This window comes from Durio zibethinus, chromosome 1 (assembly GCF_047325235.1).
Source record: "Durio zibethinus cultivar Kanyao isolate XHJ-2024 chromosome 1, ASM4732523v1, whole genome shotgun sequence".
NCBI classification, from domain to species: domain Eukaryota; kingdom Viridiplantae; phylum Streptophyta; class Magnoliopsida; order Malvales; family Malvaceae; genus Durio; species Durio zibethinus.
Genome location: NC_143162.1, coordinates 21,723,365 through 21,738,598, shown reverse-complemented (window position 1 = coordinate 21,738,598; position 15,234 = coordinate 21,723,365).

The window sequence follows — 15,234 nt, the reverse complement described above, 5'->3', positions numbered from 1 at the left end:
AATGGACCGAGGGCTGCGACAGCACATGCTGGGCTCGGGCATGTGCTGGTACCGTATTTTTCTTTGTCGGGGCACCATCACCTGAGCATCGTCGAAAAACCTGACCGACGGCATTGGGGTTCCGACGATCGGGGGGGCTGGGCGGGTGTGCGTACATGATGTGCGATGGGTGCTGGTACTTGGCCCTTATATTGGCCCCCTATCCGTCATCAAACCTTGAGAACTCACACCCCTTAAAGAGCATTTGAGATTTTACAGGTTTGCTGCTAGTAGCCATTAAAGTGTCTGAAATGGGGACACTTTTTTCAAATGGTCACAAAATCTTATACACTTTGAGTTTTTAGCTGAATTTTTTTGTGCATGCCAACAAAACTACAAGGACCACATCTACCAAGTTTGGGGCCAAAACTCCTTTTGAAAAAATTTTAAAAAATCATGAACCGTAAAAAGTTTTGAAAATCATGAAAAATAGAAAACGAGTCGTCTTGCCATGAAACTTCGCATGAAGGCTCAAGGGACCATTGTATGAGTGCCCGAACGCTCGTTTCGTGGGTAGACTTAAGCATACGGAGTTCATTCCAAGTCTAAGCATATGGAGTTCATTCCTAGTCTAAGATCAGATCAGACCGATGGTTACGACAGTACATGCTGGGCTCGAGCATGTGCTGGTGCCACATTTTTCTTCATCGGGGTACCATCGTCAGAGCATTGCCGGAGAACCTGACCGACGGCATTGGGGTTCCGATGATTGGGGGGGCTGGGGGGTGTGCGCACATGATGTGCGATGGGTGCTGGTACTTGGCCCTTATATTGGCCCCCTATCCCTCATCAAACCTCGAGAACTTGCACCCCCTTAAAGAGCATTTGACATTTTACAGGTTTGCTGCCAGTAGCCATTAAAGTGTCTAAAATGGGGACACTTTTTTCAAATGGTCACAAAATCTTGTACACTTCGAGTTTTTAGCTGAATTTTTTTATGCATGCCAACAAAAATACAAGGATCACGTTTGCCAAGTTTGGGGCCAAAACTCCTTCCGAAGAAATTTTAAAAAATCCCAAACCGTAAAAAGTTTTGAAAATTGTGAAAAATAGAAAACGAGTCGTCTTGCCATGAAACTTCACGTGAAGGCTTAAGGGACCATTGTATGAATTTACATGCCATAAAAATGGCATTGGCATGCAAAAATATGAAGATGTGCCTAAACCCGCCTACCACCCCATCGATCCACGGCTTGCGCATCCCGTCTCTCTGGCCGGCTTAATGCCCTCCCATCCGCCCGCTTGTTTCGTCAGTTGACTTAGGCATACGGAGTTCATTACCAATCTAAGATCAAACCAGACTGAGGGTTGCGGTAGCAGGATCAAAAGCACATAGAGGGAGACCCGGTCGATCCCCGGCTTATGCATCCTACCCCTCTGGCCGACTGAGCGCCTGCACGCTCGTTTCGTGGTTTCACTTAGGCATACAGAGTTCATTCCCAGTCTAAGCATACGGAGTTCATTCCCAGTCTAAGATCGGACCGGACCGACGGTTGCGACAGCACATGCTGGGCGCAGGCATGTGCTGGTGCTGCATTTTTCTTCGTCGGGGCACCATCGTCGGAGAACCTGGCCGGCAGCATTGGGGTTCCGACGATCGGGGGGCCGAGGGGGTGTGCGCACATGATGTGCGATGGGTGCTGGTATTTGGCCCTTATATTGGCCACTTAACCCTCATCAAGCCTCGAGAACTCACCTCCCCTTAAAGAACATTTTAGATTTTACAGGTTTGCTGCCAGTAGCCATTAAAGTGTCTAAAATGGGGACACTTTTTTCAAATGGTCCGAAAATCTTGTACACTTCGAGTTTTTAGCTGAATTTTTTTATGCATGCCAACAAAAATACAAGCATCACGTCTACCATGTTTGGGGCCAAAACTCCTTCAAAAAAATTTTAAAAAATCTCGAACCGTAAAAAGTTTCGAAAATCGTGAAAAATAGAAAACGAGTCGTCTTGCCATGAAGCTTCACGTGAAGCCTTAAGGGACCATTGTATGAATTTACAAGCCATAAAAATGGCATTGGCATGCAGAAATATGAAGATGTGCCTAAACCCACCAACCGCCCTATCGATCCACGGCTTGCGCATCTCGTCTCTCTGGCCGACGTAGTGCCAACCCGCCCGCCCGCCCGCTCATTTCGTCGGTTAGCTTAGGCATACGGAGTTCATTCCCAGTCTAAGATCAGACCGAACCGAGGGTTGCGCAGCAGGATCGACAGCATGGTGATGGGGACTCGGTCGATCCCCAACTTGCGCATCCCACCCCTTGGCCGGCTGAGCGCCCGCACGCTCGTTTTGTGGGTTGAGTTAGGCATACGGAGTTCATTCCTAGTCTAAGATCGGACCGAACCAAGGGTTGCGGTAGCACATGCTGAGCTCTGGCATGTGTTGGTGCAACATTTTTCTTCACCGGGGCACCATCGTCGGAGCATCACTGGAGAACTTGACCAGCGGCATTGGGGTTCCGACGATCGGGGGGGCCGGGGGGTGTGCGCACATGATGTGCGATGGGTGCTGGTACTTGGCCCTTATATTGGCCCCCTATCCCTCATCAAACCTTGAGAACTCACACCCCCTTAAAGAGCATTTGAGATTTTATAGGTTTGCTGCCAGTAGCCATTAAAGTTTTTGAAATGGGAACTCTTTTTTCAAATGGTCACAAAATCTTGTTCAGTTTGAGTTTTTAGCGGAATGTTTTTGTGCATGCCAAAAAAAATACAAGGATCACGTCTACCAAGTTTGGGGCCAAAACTCCTTCCGAAGAAATTTAAAAAAATCATGAACCGTAAAAAGTTTTGAAAATCGTGAAAAATAGAAAACGAGTCGTCTTGCCATGAAACTTCACGTGAAGGCTTAAGGGACCATTGTATGAATTTACAAGCCATAAAAATGGCATTGGCATGCACAAATATGAAGATGTGCCTAAACCCACCCACCACCCTATCGATCCACGGCTTGCGCATCCCGTCACTCTGGACGGCATAGTGCCCGCTCGCCTGCCTGCCCACTCGTTTCGTCGGTTGGCTTAGGCATACGGAGTTCATTCCCAGTCTAAGATTGAACCAGACCGAGGGTTGCGGCAGCAAGATTGACAGCACGCAGAGGGGGACCCGGCCCATCCCTGACTTGCGCATCCTGCCCCTCTGTCCGACTGAGCGCCCCCACGCTCATTTCGTGGGTTGGCTTAGGCATACGGAGTTCATTCCCAGTCTAAGCATACGGAGTTCATTGCCAGTCTAAGATCGGACCAGACCGAGGGTTGCGGCAGCACATGCTGGGCTCGAGCATGTGCTGGTGCCACATTTTTCTTCACCGGGGCACCATCGTCGGAGCATCACCGGAGAACCTGACTGACGGCATTGGGGTTCTGGCAATCGGGGGAGGTGTGCGCACATGATGTGCGATGGGTGCTGGTACTTGGCCCTTATATTGGCCCCCTATCCCTCATCAAACCTCGAGAACTCACACCCCTTAAAGAGCATTTGAGATTTTACAGGTTTGCTGCCAGTAGCCTTTAAAGTGTCTAAAATGGGGACACTTTTTTCAAATGGTCACAAAATCTTGTACACTTCGAGTTTTTAGCTGAAATTTTTTATGGATGCCAACAAAAATACAAGGACGCTGTCTACCATGTTTGGGACCAAAACTCCTTCTGAAAAAATTTTAAAAAATCCTGAACCGTAAAAAGTTTTGATAATCGTGAAAAATAGAAAACGAGTCATCTTGCCATGAAACTTCACGTGAAGGCTTGCGGGACCATTGTATGAATTTACAAGCCATAAAAATGGCATTGGCATGGAGAAATATGAAGATGTGCCTAAACCCACCTACCACCCTATCGATCCATGGCTTGCGCATCCGCCCGCCCGCCCGCTCGTTTCGTCGATTGGCTTAGGCATACGGAGTTCATTCCCAGTCTAAGATTGGACCAGACCATGGGTTGCGGCAGCAAGATTGGCAGCAGGCAGAGGGGGACCTGGTCGATCCCCGGCTTACGCATCTCGCCCCTCTGGCCGGTTGAGCGCCAGCACACTCATTTCGTGGGTTGACTTAGGCATACGGAGTTCATTCCTAGTCTAAGCATACGGAGTTCATTCCCAGTCTAAGATCGGACCGAACCAAGAGTTACGGCAGCACATGCTGGGCTCGGGCATGTGCTGGTGCCTCATTTTTCTTCACCGGGGCACGATTGTCGGAGCATCACCGGAGAACCTGACTGACGACATTGGGGTTCTGGCGATCGGGGGAGGTGTGCGCACATGATGTGCGATGGGTGCTGGTACTTGGCCCTTATATTGGCCCCCTATCCCTCATCAAAGCTCGAGAACTCACACCCCCTTAAAGAGCATTTGAGATTTGACAGTTTTGCTGCCAGTAGCCTTTAAACTGTCTCAAATGGGGACACTTTTTTCAAATGGTAACAAAATCTTGTACACTTCGAGTTTTTAGCTGAACTTTTTTGTGCATACCAACAAAAATATACGGATCACGTCTTCCAAGTTTGGGGCCAAAACTCCTACCAAAAAAATTTTAAAAAATCCCGAACCGCAAAAAGTTTCGAAAATCATGAAAAATAGAAAACGAGTCGTCTTGCCATGAAACTTCACATGAAGGCTTAAGGGACCATTGTATGACTTTACAAGTCATAAAAATGGCATTGGCACATAGAAATATGAAGATGTGCCTAAACCCACCTACCACCCTATCGATCCACGGCTTGCGCATCCTGTTTCTCTGGCCGGTATAGTGCCCGCTCGCCCGCTCGTTTTGTCGATTGGCTTAGGCATACGGAGTTCATTCCCAGTCTAAGATCAGACCGGACCAAGGGTTACAGTAGCAGGATCGGCAGCACATACTGGGGGACCCGATCGATCCCCGGCTTGTGCATCCCGCCCCTTTGGCTGGCTAGCACCCGCACGCTCGTTTCGTGGGTTGACTTAGGCGTACGGAGTTCATTCCTAGTCTAAGCATACGGAGTTCATTCCCAGTCTAAGATTGGACCGGACCGAGGGTTGCGGCAGCACATGCTGGGCTCGGGCATGTGCTGGTGCCGTATTTTTCTTCGTCGGGGCACCATCGTCGGAGCATCGTCGGAGAACCTAACCGACGGCATTGGTGTTCCGATGATCCGGGGGGCCGGAAAGGGGATGTGTGCACATGATGTGCGATGGATGCTGGTACTTGGCCCTTATATTGGCCCCCTATCCCTCATCAAACTTTGAGAACTCACACCCCCCCTTAAAGATCATTTGAGATTTTACAGGTTTGCTGTGAGTAGCAATTAAAGTGTCTAAAATGGGGATACTTTTTTCAAATGGTCACAAAATCTTGTACAGTTCGAGTTTTTAGCTGAATTTTCTTGTGCATGCCAAAAAAAATAGAAGGATCACGTCTGCCAAGTTTTTGGCCAAAACTCCTTCCGAAAAAATTTTAAAAAATCTTGAACCGTAAAAAGTTTCAAAAATCATGAAAAATAGAAAACGAGTCGTCTTGCCATGAAACTTCACGTGAAGGCTTCAGGGACCATTGTATGAATTTACAAGCCATAAAAATGGCATTGGCATGTAGAAATATGAAGATATGCATAAACCCACCTACCACCCTATTGATCCACGGCTTGCGCATCCCATCTGTCTGGCCGACGTAGTGCCCGCCCACCCGCCCGCTCGTTTCGTCGGTTGGCTTAGCCATATGGAGTTCATTCCCTGTCTAAGATTGGAACAGACCGAGGGTTGCAGCAGCAGGATCGACAGCACGCAGAGGGGGACCCGGCCAATCCCCGACTTGCGCATCCCGCCCCTTCGGCCGGCTAAACGACCGCATGCTTATTTCGTGGGTTGACTTAGGCATACGGAGTTCATTCCTAGTCTAAGCATACGGAGTTCATACCTAGTCTAAGATCGGACCGGACCGAGGGTTGCCGCAGCACATGCTGGGCTCGGGCATGTGCTGGTGCCACATTTTTCTTTGCTGGGGCACCATCATCGAAGAACTTGACCTGCGGCATTAGGGTTTCGGCGATCGGGGGGGCCAGGGGGTGTGCGCACATGATGTGCTATGGGTGCTGGTACTTGGCCCTTATATTGGCCCCCTATCCCTCATCAAACCTCGAGAACTCACACTCCCTTAAAGAGCATTTGAGATTTTACAGGTTTGCGGCCAGTAGCCATTAAAATGTCTGAAATGGGGACACTTTTTTCAATTGGTCACAAAATTTTGTACACTTCGAGTTTTTAGCTGAACTTTTTTGTGCATGCCAACAAAAATACAAGGATCACATCTACCAAGTTTGCTGCCAAAAGTACTTCCAAAAAATTTTAAAAAATCTCAAACCGTAAAAAGTTTCTAAAATCGTCAAAAATAGAAAACGAGCCGTCTTGCCATGAAACTTCATGTGAAGGCTTAAGGGACCATTCTATGAATTTACAAGCCATAAAAATGGCATTGGTACATAGAAATATGAAAATGTGCCTAAACCCACCAACCACCCTATCGATCAACGGCTTGCGTATCCCGTCTCTCTGGCCGGCGTAGTGCCCGCCCGCCCCCCTACCCGTTCATTTTGTCAATTGGCTTAGGCATACGAAGTTCATTCCCAGTCTAAGATCAGCTCGGACCAAGGGTTGCGGCTGCAAGATCGGTAGCACGCAGAGGGGGACCCGACTGATCTTCGGCTTATGCATCCCGCCCCTCTGGTCGGCTAAGCACCCGCACGCTCATTTCGTGGGTTGACTTAGGCATACGGAGTTCATTCCAAATCTAAGCATATGGAGTTCAATCCCAGTCTAAGATTGGACCGGACCGAGGGTTACGACAGCACATGCTGGGCTCAGGCATGTGCTGGTGCCACATTTTTCTTTGTCGGGGCACCATCATCAGAGCATTGTCGGAGAACCTGACCGGCGGCATTGGGGTTCTGGCGATCGGGGGGTCGGGGGGTGTGCACACATGATGTGTGAAGGGTGCTGGTCCTTGGCCCTTATATTGGCCCCCTATCCCTCTTCGAACCTCGAGAACTTACAGCCTCTCAAAGAGTCGTCTTGCCATGAAGCTTCACGTGAAGGCTTAAGGGACCATTGTATGAATTTACAAGCCATAAAAATGGCATTGGCGTGCCAAAATATGAAGATGTGCCTAAACCCACCTCCCACCCTATCGATCCACGGCTTACGCATCCCGTCTCTCTGGCCGACATAGTGCCCGCCCGTCCGCCCGCCTGCTCGTTACGTCGGTTGGCTTAGGCATACGCAGTTCATTCTTAGTCTAAGATCAAACTGGATCAAGGGATAAGGCAGCAGGATCGATAGCACATAGAGGGGGACCCGACCGATCCCTAGCTTGTGCATCTTGCCCCTCTGGCCGACTGAGCGCCCGCACGCTTGTTTCGTGGGTTGACTTAGGCATACGGAGTTCATTTGCAGTCTAAGCATACGGAGTTCATTCCTAGTATAAGATCGGATCAGACCCAAGGTTGTGGTAGCACATGCTGGGCTCGGGCATGTGCTGGTGCCGCATTTTTCTTCGCCAGGGCACCATCATCGGAGCATCGTCGGAGAACCTGACCGACGGCATTGGGGTTGCGGCGATCGGGGGGCCGGGGGGGTGTGCGCTCATGATGTGCGATGGGTGCTGGTACTTGGCCCTTATATTGGCCCCCTATCCCTCATCAAACCTTGAGAACTCACACCCCCTTAAAAAGCATTAGAGATTTTACAAGTTTGCTGCCAGTAGCCATTAAAGTGTCTGAAATGTGGACACTTTTTTCAAATGGTCACAAAATCATGTACACTTCGAGTTTTTAGCTGAATTTTTTTGTGCACGCCAAAAAAATACAAGGATCACGTCTACCATGTTTGGGGCCAAAACTCCTTCCATAAAAATTTTAAAAAATCTCGAACCGTAAAAAATTTTAAAAATCGTGAAAAATAGAAAACGAGTCGTCTTGCCATGAAACTTCACGTGAAGGCTTAAGGGACCATTGTATGAATTTACAAGCCAAAAAAATGGCATTGGCACGTAGAAATATGAAGATGTGCCTAAGCCCACCTACCGCCCTATCGATCCACAGCTTGCGTATCCTGTCTCTCTGTCCGGCGTAGTGCCCGCTCGTCGCTCGTTTCGTCAGTTGGCTTACGCATACGGAGTTCATTCCCAGTCTAAGATCCAACTAGACAGAGGGTTGCGATAGCAGGATCGGCAGCTCGCAGAGGGGGACCGGATCGATCATCGGCTTGCGCATCTCGCCCCTCTTGCCGGTTGCACGCCCGCACACTCGTTTCGTGGGTTGACTTAGGCATACGGAGTTCATTCCTAGTCTAAGCATACGGAGTTCATTCCCAGTCTAAGATCGGATAGGACCGAGAGTTGCAGCAGCACATGCTGGTCTCGGGCAAGTGCTGGCACGGCATTTTTCTTCACCTGGGCACCATCGTCGGAGCATCACCGGAGAACCTGACCGACGGCATTGGGGTTCCGACGATCGGCGGGGCCGGGGGGGTACGCGCACATGATGTGCGATGGGTACTGGTACTTGGCCCTTATATTGGCCCCCTATCCCTCATCAAACCTCGAGAACTCACACCCCCTTGAAAAGCATTTAAGATTTTATAGGTTTGCTGCCAGTAGCCATTAAAGTGTCTGAAATGGGGACATTGAAATGGTCCGAAAATCTTGTACACTTCGAGTTTTTAGCTAAATTTTTTTGTGCATGCCAACAAAAATACAAGGATCAGGTCTACCATGTTTGGGGCCAAAACTCCTTCGAAAAAATTTAAAAAAATCTTGAACCGTAAAAAGTTTTAAAAATTGTGAAAAATAGAAAACGAGTCGTCTTGCCATGAAACTTCATGTGAAGGCTTAAGGGACCATTGTATGCATTTACAAGCCATAAAAATGGTGTTGGCACACAGAGATATGAAGATGTGCCTAAACCCACCAACCACCCTATCGATCCACGGCTTGCGAATCCCGTCTCTTTGGCCGGCATAGTGCCCGCCCATCCGCTCGTTTCGTCGGTTGGCTTAGGCATACGGAGTTCATTCCCAGTCTAAGATTGGACCGAATCGAGGGTTGCAGCAACAGGATCGGCAGCATAGTGAGGGGGACCCAGTCGATCCCCGGCTTGTGCATCCCACCCCTTGGTCGGCTGAGCGCCCGCACACTCGTTTCGTGGGTTGAGTTAGGCATACAGAGTTCATTCCCAGTCTAAGCATACGGAGTTCATTCCCAGTCTAAGCATACAGAGTTCATTCCCAGACTAAGATCGAACTGAACCAAGGGTTACGACAGCACATGCTGGGCTCTGGCATGTGCTGGTGCTGCATTTTTCTTCACCGGCGCACCATCGTCGGAGAACCTGACCGGCGGCATTAGGGTTCCGTCAATCGAGGGGTCCGAGGGGGTGTTCGCACATGATGTGCGTGGGTGCTGCTACTTGGCCCTTATATTGGCCCCCTATCCCTCATCAAACCTCGAGAACTCACACTCCCTTAAAGAGCATTTGAGAGTTTATAGGTTTGCTGCCAGTAGCCATTAAAGTATCTGAAATGACAACACTTTTTTCAAATGGTCACAAAATCTTGTTTAGTTCGAGTTTTAAGCTGAATGTTTTTGTGCATGCCAACAAAAATACAAGGATCACGTCAACCAAGTTTGGGGCCAAAACTCCTTCCGAAGAAATTTTAAAAAATCCTGAACCGTAAAAAGTTTTGAAAATCGTGAAAAATAGAAGATGAGTCATCTTGCCATGAAACTTCACGTGAAGGCTTAAGGGACCATTGTATGAACTTACAACCCATAAAAATGGCATTGGCATGCACAAATATGAAGATGTGCCTAAACCCACCTACCACCCTATCGATCCACGGCTTGCGCATCCCGTTTCTCTGGCTGGCATAGTGCCCGCCTGCCCGTCTGCCTGCTCGTTTCATCGGTTAGCTTAGGCATACGGAGTTCATTCCCTATCTAAGATCGAACCGGATCGAGGGTTGCAGTAGCAGGATCGACAGCACGCAGAGGGGGACCCGGTCGATCCCTGGCTTGCGCATCCCGCCCCTCTGGCCGGATGAGCGCCCGCATGCCCGTTTCGTTGGTTGACTTAGGCATACGGAGTTCATTCCCAGTCTCAGATCAGACCGAACCGAGGGTTGTGGTAGCACATGCTAGGCTCGGGCATGTGCTGGTGCCATATTTTTCTTCGTCGGGGCACCATCGTTGGAGAACTTGAATGGCGGCATTAGGGATCCGACGATCAGCGGAGCCGGGGGGTGTGCGCACATGATGTGCGATGGGTGCTGGTACTTGGCCCTTATATTGGCCCCCTATCCCTCATCAAACCTCGAGAACTCACACCCCCTTAAAGAGCATTTGAGATTTTACAGGTTTGCTGCCAGTAGCCATTAAAGTGTCTAAAATGGGGACACTTTTTTCAAATGGTCACAAAATCTTGTACACTTCGAGTTTTTAGCTGGATTTTTTTGCGCACACCAACAGAAATACAAGGATCACGTCTACCAAGTTTGGGGGTGAAAACTCCTTTTGAAAAAATTTTAAAAAAATCCCGAACCGCAAAAAGTTTCAAAAATCATGAATAATAGAAAACGAGTCGTCTTGCCATGAAACTTCACGTGAAGGCTTAAGGGACCATTGTATGAATTTACAAGAAATAAAAATGGCATTGGCACACAGAAATATGAAGATGTGCCTAAACCCACCTACCACCCTATCATCCACGGCTTGTGCATTCCGTCTCTCTGGTCGGCGTAGTGCCCGCCCGTCCACTCGTTTCGTCGGTTGGCTTAGGCATACGGAGTTCGTTCCCAGTCTAAGATCAGACTGGACCAAGGATTGTAGCAGCATGATCAGCAGCATGCAGAGGGGGATCCGATCGATCCCCGACTTGCGCATCCCGCCCCTCTAGCCGGCTGAGCGCCCGCACGCTCATTTCATGGGTAGACTTAGGCATACGGAGTTCATTCCCAGTCTAAGCATACGGAGTTCATTCCCAATCTAAGATCGGACCGGATCGAGGGTTGCGGCAACAAATGTTGGGCTCGGGCTTATGCTGGTGCCGAATTTTTCTTCGCCAGGGCACCATCGCCGGAGCATCATCGGAGAACCTGACCAGCGATATTCGGGTTCCGATGATCGGGGGGCCGGGGGTGTGTGCGCACATGATGTGCGATGGGTGCTGGTACTTGGCCCTTATATTGGCCCCTATCCCTCATCAAACCTTGAGAACTCACACCCCCTTTAAGAGCATTTGAGATTTTACAGGTTTGTTGCCAGTAGCCATTAAAGTGTCTGAAATGGGGACACTTTTTTCAAATGGTCACAAAATCTTGTACACTTCGAGTTTTTAGCTAAATTGTTTTGTGCATGCCAACAAAAATACAAGGATCACGACAACCATGTTTGGGGTCGAAACTCCTTCCGAAAAAATTTTAAAAAATCCCGAACCGTAAAAAGTTTCAAAAACCATGAAAAATAGAAAACAAGCCGTCTTGCCATGAAACTTCACGTGAAGGCTTAAGGGACCATTGTATGAATTTACAAGAAATAAAAATGGCATTGGCACGTAGAAATATGAAGATGTGCCTAAACCCACCTACCACCCTATCATCCACGGCTTACGTATCCCGTCTCTCTGGTCGGCTAGTGCCCGCCCGCCCACTCGTTTCGTCGGTTGGCTTAGGCATACGGAGTTCATTCCCAGTCTAAGATCAGACCGGACCAAGGATTGCAGCAGCACGATCAGCAGCATGCAGAGGGGGACCCGATCGATCCCCGACTTGTGCATCCCGCCCCTCTAGCCGGCTGAGTGCCCGCACGCTCATTTCGTGGGTAGACTTAGGCATACGGAGTTCATTCCTAGTCTAAGCATACGGAGTTCATTCCCAGTCTAAGATCAGACCGAACCGAGGGTTGTTGCAGCACATGTTGGGATCGGGCATATGCTAGTGTCGCATTTTTCTTCGTCGGGGTACCATCGTCGGAGCATCACCGCAGAACCTGACCGACGGCATTAGGGTTCTGACGATAGGGGGGCCGGGGGGGTGTGCGCACATGATGTGCAATGTGTGCTGGTACTTGGCCCTTATATTGGCCTCCTATCCCTCATCAAACCTTGAGAACTCACACCTCCTTAAAGGGCATTTGAGAATTTACAAGTTTGCTGCCAGTAGCCATTAAAGTGTTTAAAATGGGGACACTTTTTTCAAATCATCACAAAATCTTGTACACTTCGAGTTTTTAGTTGAATGTTTTTATGCATGCCAACCAAAATAAAAGGATATGTCTGCCAAGTTTGGGGCCAAAAATCCTTCCGAAAAAAATTTAAAAAATCCCAAACCACAAAAAGTTTCAAAAATCATGAAAAATAGAAAAAAAGTCGTCTTGCCATGAAACCTCAGGTGAAGGCTTAAGGGACCATTGTGTGAGTTTACAAGCCATAAAAATGGCATTGGCATGAAGAAATATGGAGATGTGCCTAAACCCACCTACTACCTATCGATCCACGGCTTGCGCATCCCGTCTCTCTGCCCGACGTAGTGCTCGTCCGCCCACCCACCCGTTGTAAGATCAGACCGGATTGAGGGTTACGGCAGCAGGATCGGCAGCACGCAGAGGGGGACCCGGCCGATCCCCGGCTTGCGCATCCCGCCCCTCTGGCCTGCTGAGCACCCGCACGCTCATTTCATGGGTTGACTTAGGCATACAGAGTTCATTCCAAGTCTAAGATCAGACCGAACCGAGGGTTACGGCAGCACATGCTGGGCTCAGGCATGTGCTGGTGCTGCATTTTTCTTCACCAGGGCACCATCGTCGAAGCATCGCCGGAGAACTTGACTGGAGGCATTGCGATCCCGATGATCGGGGGGGCCGAGGGGGGTGTGCGCACATGATGTGTGATGGGTGCTGGTACTTGGCCCTTATATTCGCCCCATATCCCTTATCAAACCTTGAGAACTCACACCCCCTTAAAGAGCATTTGAGGTTTTATAGGTTTGCTGCCAGTAGCCATTAAATTGTCTGAAATTGGGACACTTTTTTCAAATGGTCACAAAATCTTGTACACTTCGAGTTTTTAGCTGAATTTTTTTTGCATGCCAACAAAAATACAAGGATCACATCTACCAAGTTTGGGGCCAAAACACCTTCTGAAAAAATTTTAAAAAATCTCAAACCGTAAAAAGTTTTAAAAATCGTAAAAAATAGAAAACGAATCGTCTTGCCATGAAACTTCACGTGAAGGCTTAAAGGACCATTGTATGAATTTACAAGCCATAAAAATGGCATTGGCACGTAGAAATATGAAGATGTGCCTAAACCCACCTACCATCCTATCGTTCCACGGCTTGCGCATCCCGTCTCTCTGGTCTACGTAGTGCCCGCCCGCCCGTCTGCCCACTCGTTTCGTCGGTTGGCTTAGGCCTACGGACTTCATTCCCAGTCTAAGATCAGACCAGACCGAGGGTTACGACAGTAAGATCGATAGCACGTATAGAGGGACCCGGCCAATTCCTGGCTTGCGCATCCCGCTCCTCTGGCCGGCTGAGCACCCGCATGCTCATTTCATGGGTTGACTTAGGCATACGGAGTTCATTCCCAGTCTAAGCATACGGAGTTTATTCCCAGTCGAAGATCAGACCAAACTGAGGGCTACGGTAGCACATGCTGGCCTCAAGCATGTGCTGGTGGCACTTTTTTCTTCGCCGGGGCACCATCGTCTGAGCATCGTCGGAGAACCTGACCGACGGCATTGAGGTTTCGATGATCGGGGGTGCCGAGGGGGTGTTCACACATGATGTGCGATGGGTGCTGGTACTTGGCCCTTATATTGGCCCCCTATCCCTCATCAAACCTTGAGAACTCACACGCCCTTAAAGAGCATTGAGATTTTATAGGTTTGCTACCAGTAGCCATTAAAGTGTCTAAAATGGGGACACTTTATTCAAATGGTCACAAAATCTTGTACACTTCGAGTTTTTAGCTGAATGTTTTTGTGCATGCCAACAAAAATACAAGGATCACGTCTACCAAGTTTGGGGCCAAAATGCCTTCCGAAAAAATTTTAAAAAATCCTGAACTACAAAAAGTTTCAAAAATCATGAAAAATAGAAAACGAATCGTCTTGCCATGAAACTTCACGTGAAGGCTTAAGGGACCATTGTATGAATTTACAAGCCATAAAAATGGCATTGGCAAGCAGAAATATGAAGATGTGCCTAAACCACCTACCACCCTATCGATCCACGGCTTGCGCATCCCGTTTCTCTGGCCAGCGTAGTGCCTGCCCGCCCGCCCGCTCGTTTCGTCGATTGGCTTACGCATACGGAGTTCATTCCCAGTCTAAGATCGGACCAAATCGAGGGTTACGACAGTAGGATCGGTAGCACGCAGAGGAGGACCCGACTAATCCTCGGCTTATGCATCCCGCCCCTCTGGCCAACTGAGCGCCCGCACTCTCGTTTCATGGCTTGACTTAGGCATATGGAGTTCATTCCCAGTCTAAGCATACGAAGTTCATTCCCAGTCTAAGATCGGACCGGATCGAGGGTTGCGGCAGCACATGCTGGACTCGAAGATGTGCTGGTGCCACATTTTTCTTCGTAGGGGCTCCATCACGGGAGCATCGCTGGAGAACCTGGCCGACGGCATTGAGGTTCCGGCGATCGGGGGGGCCGGGGGGGTGTGCGCACATGATGTGCGATGGGTGATGGTACTTGGCTCTTATATTGGCCCCCTATCCCTCATCAAACCTTGAGAACTCACACCCCTTAAAGAGCATTTGAGATTTTACAGGTTTGCTGCCAGTAGCCATGAAAGTGTCTGAAATGGAGACACTTTTTTCAAATGGTCACAAAATCTTGTATACTTCGAGTTTTTAGCTGAATTTTTTTGTGCACGCCAACAAATATACAAGGATCACGTCTACCAAGTTTGGGGCCAAAACTCCTTCTGAAAAAATTTTAACAAATCCCAAATCGCAAAAAGTTTTGAAAATCTTGAAAAATAAAAAACGAGTCATCTTGGCATGAAACTTCACATGAAGGCTTAAGGGACCGTTGTATGAATTTACAAACCATAAAAATGGCATTGGCATGCAGAAATATGAAGATGTGCCTAAACCCACCTACCACCCTATCGATCCACGACTTGCGCATCCCGTCTCTCTGGCCGGCAAAGTGCCCGCCC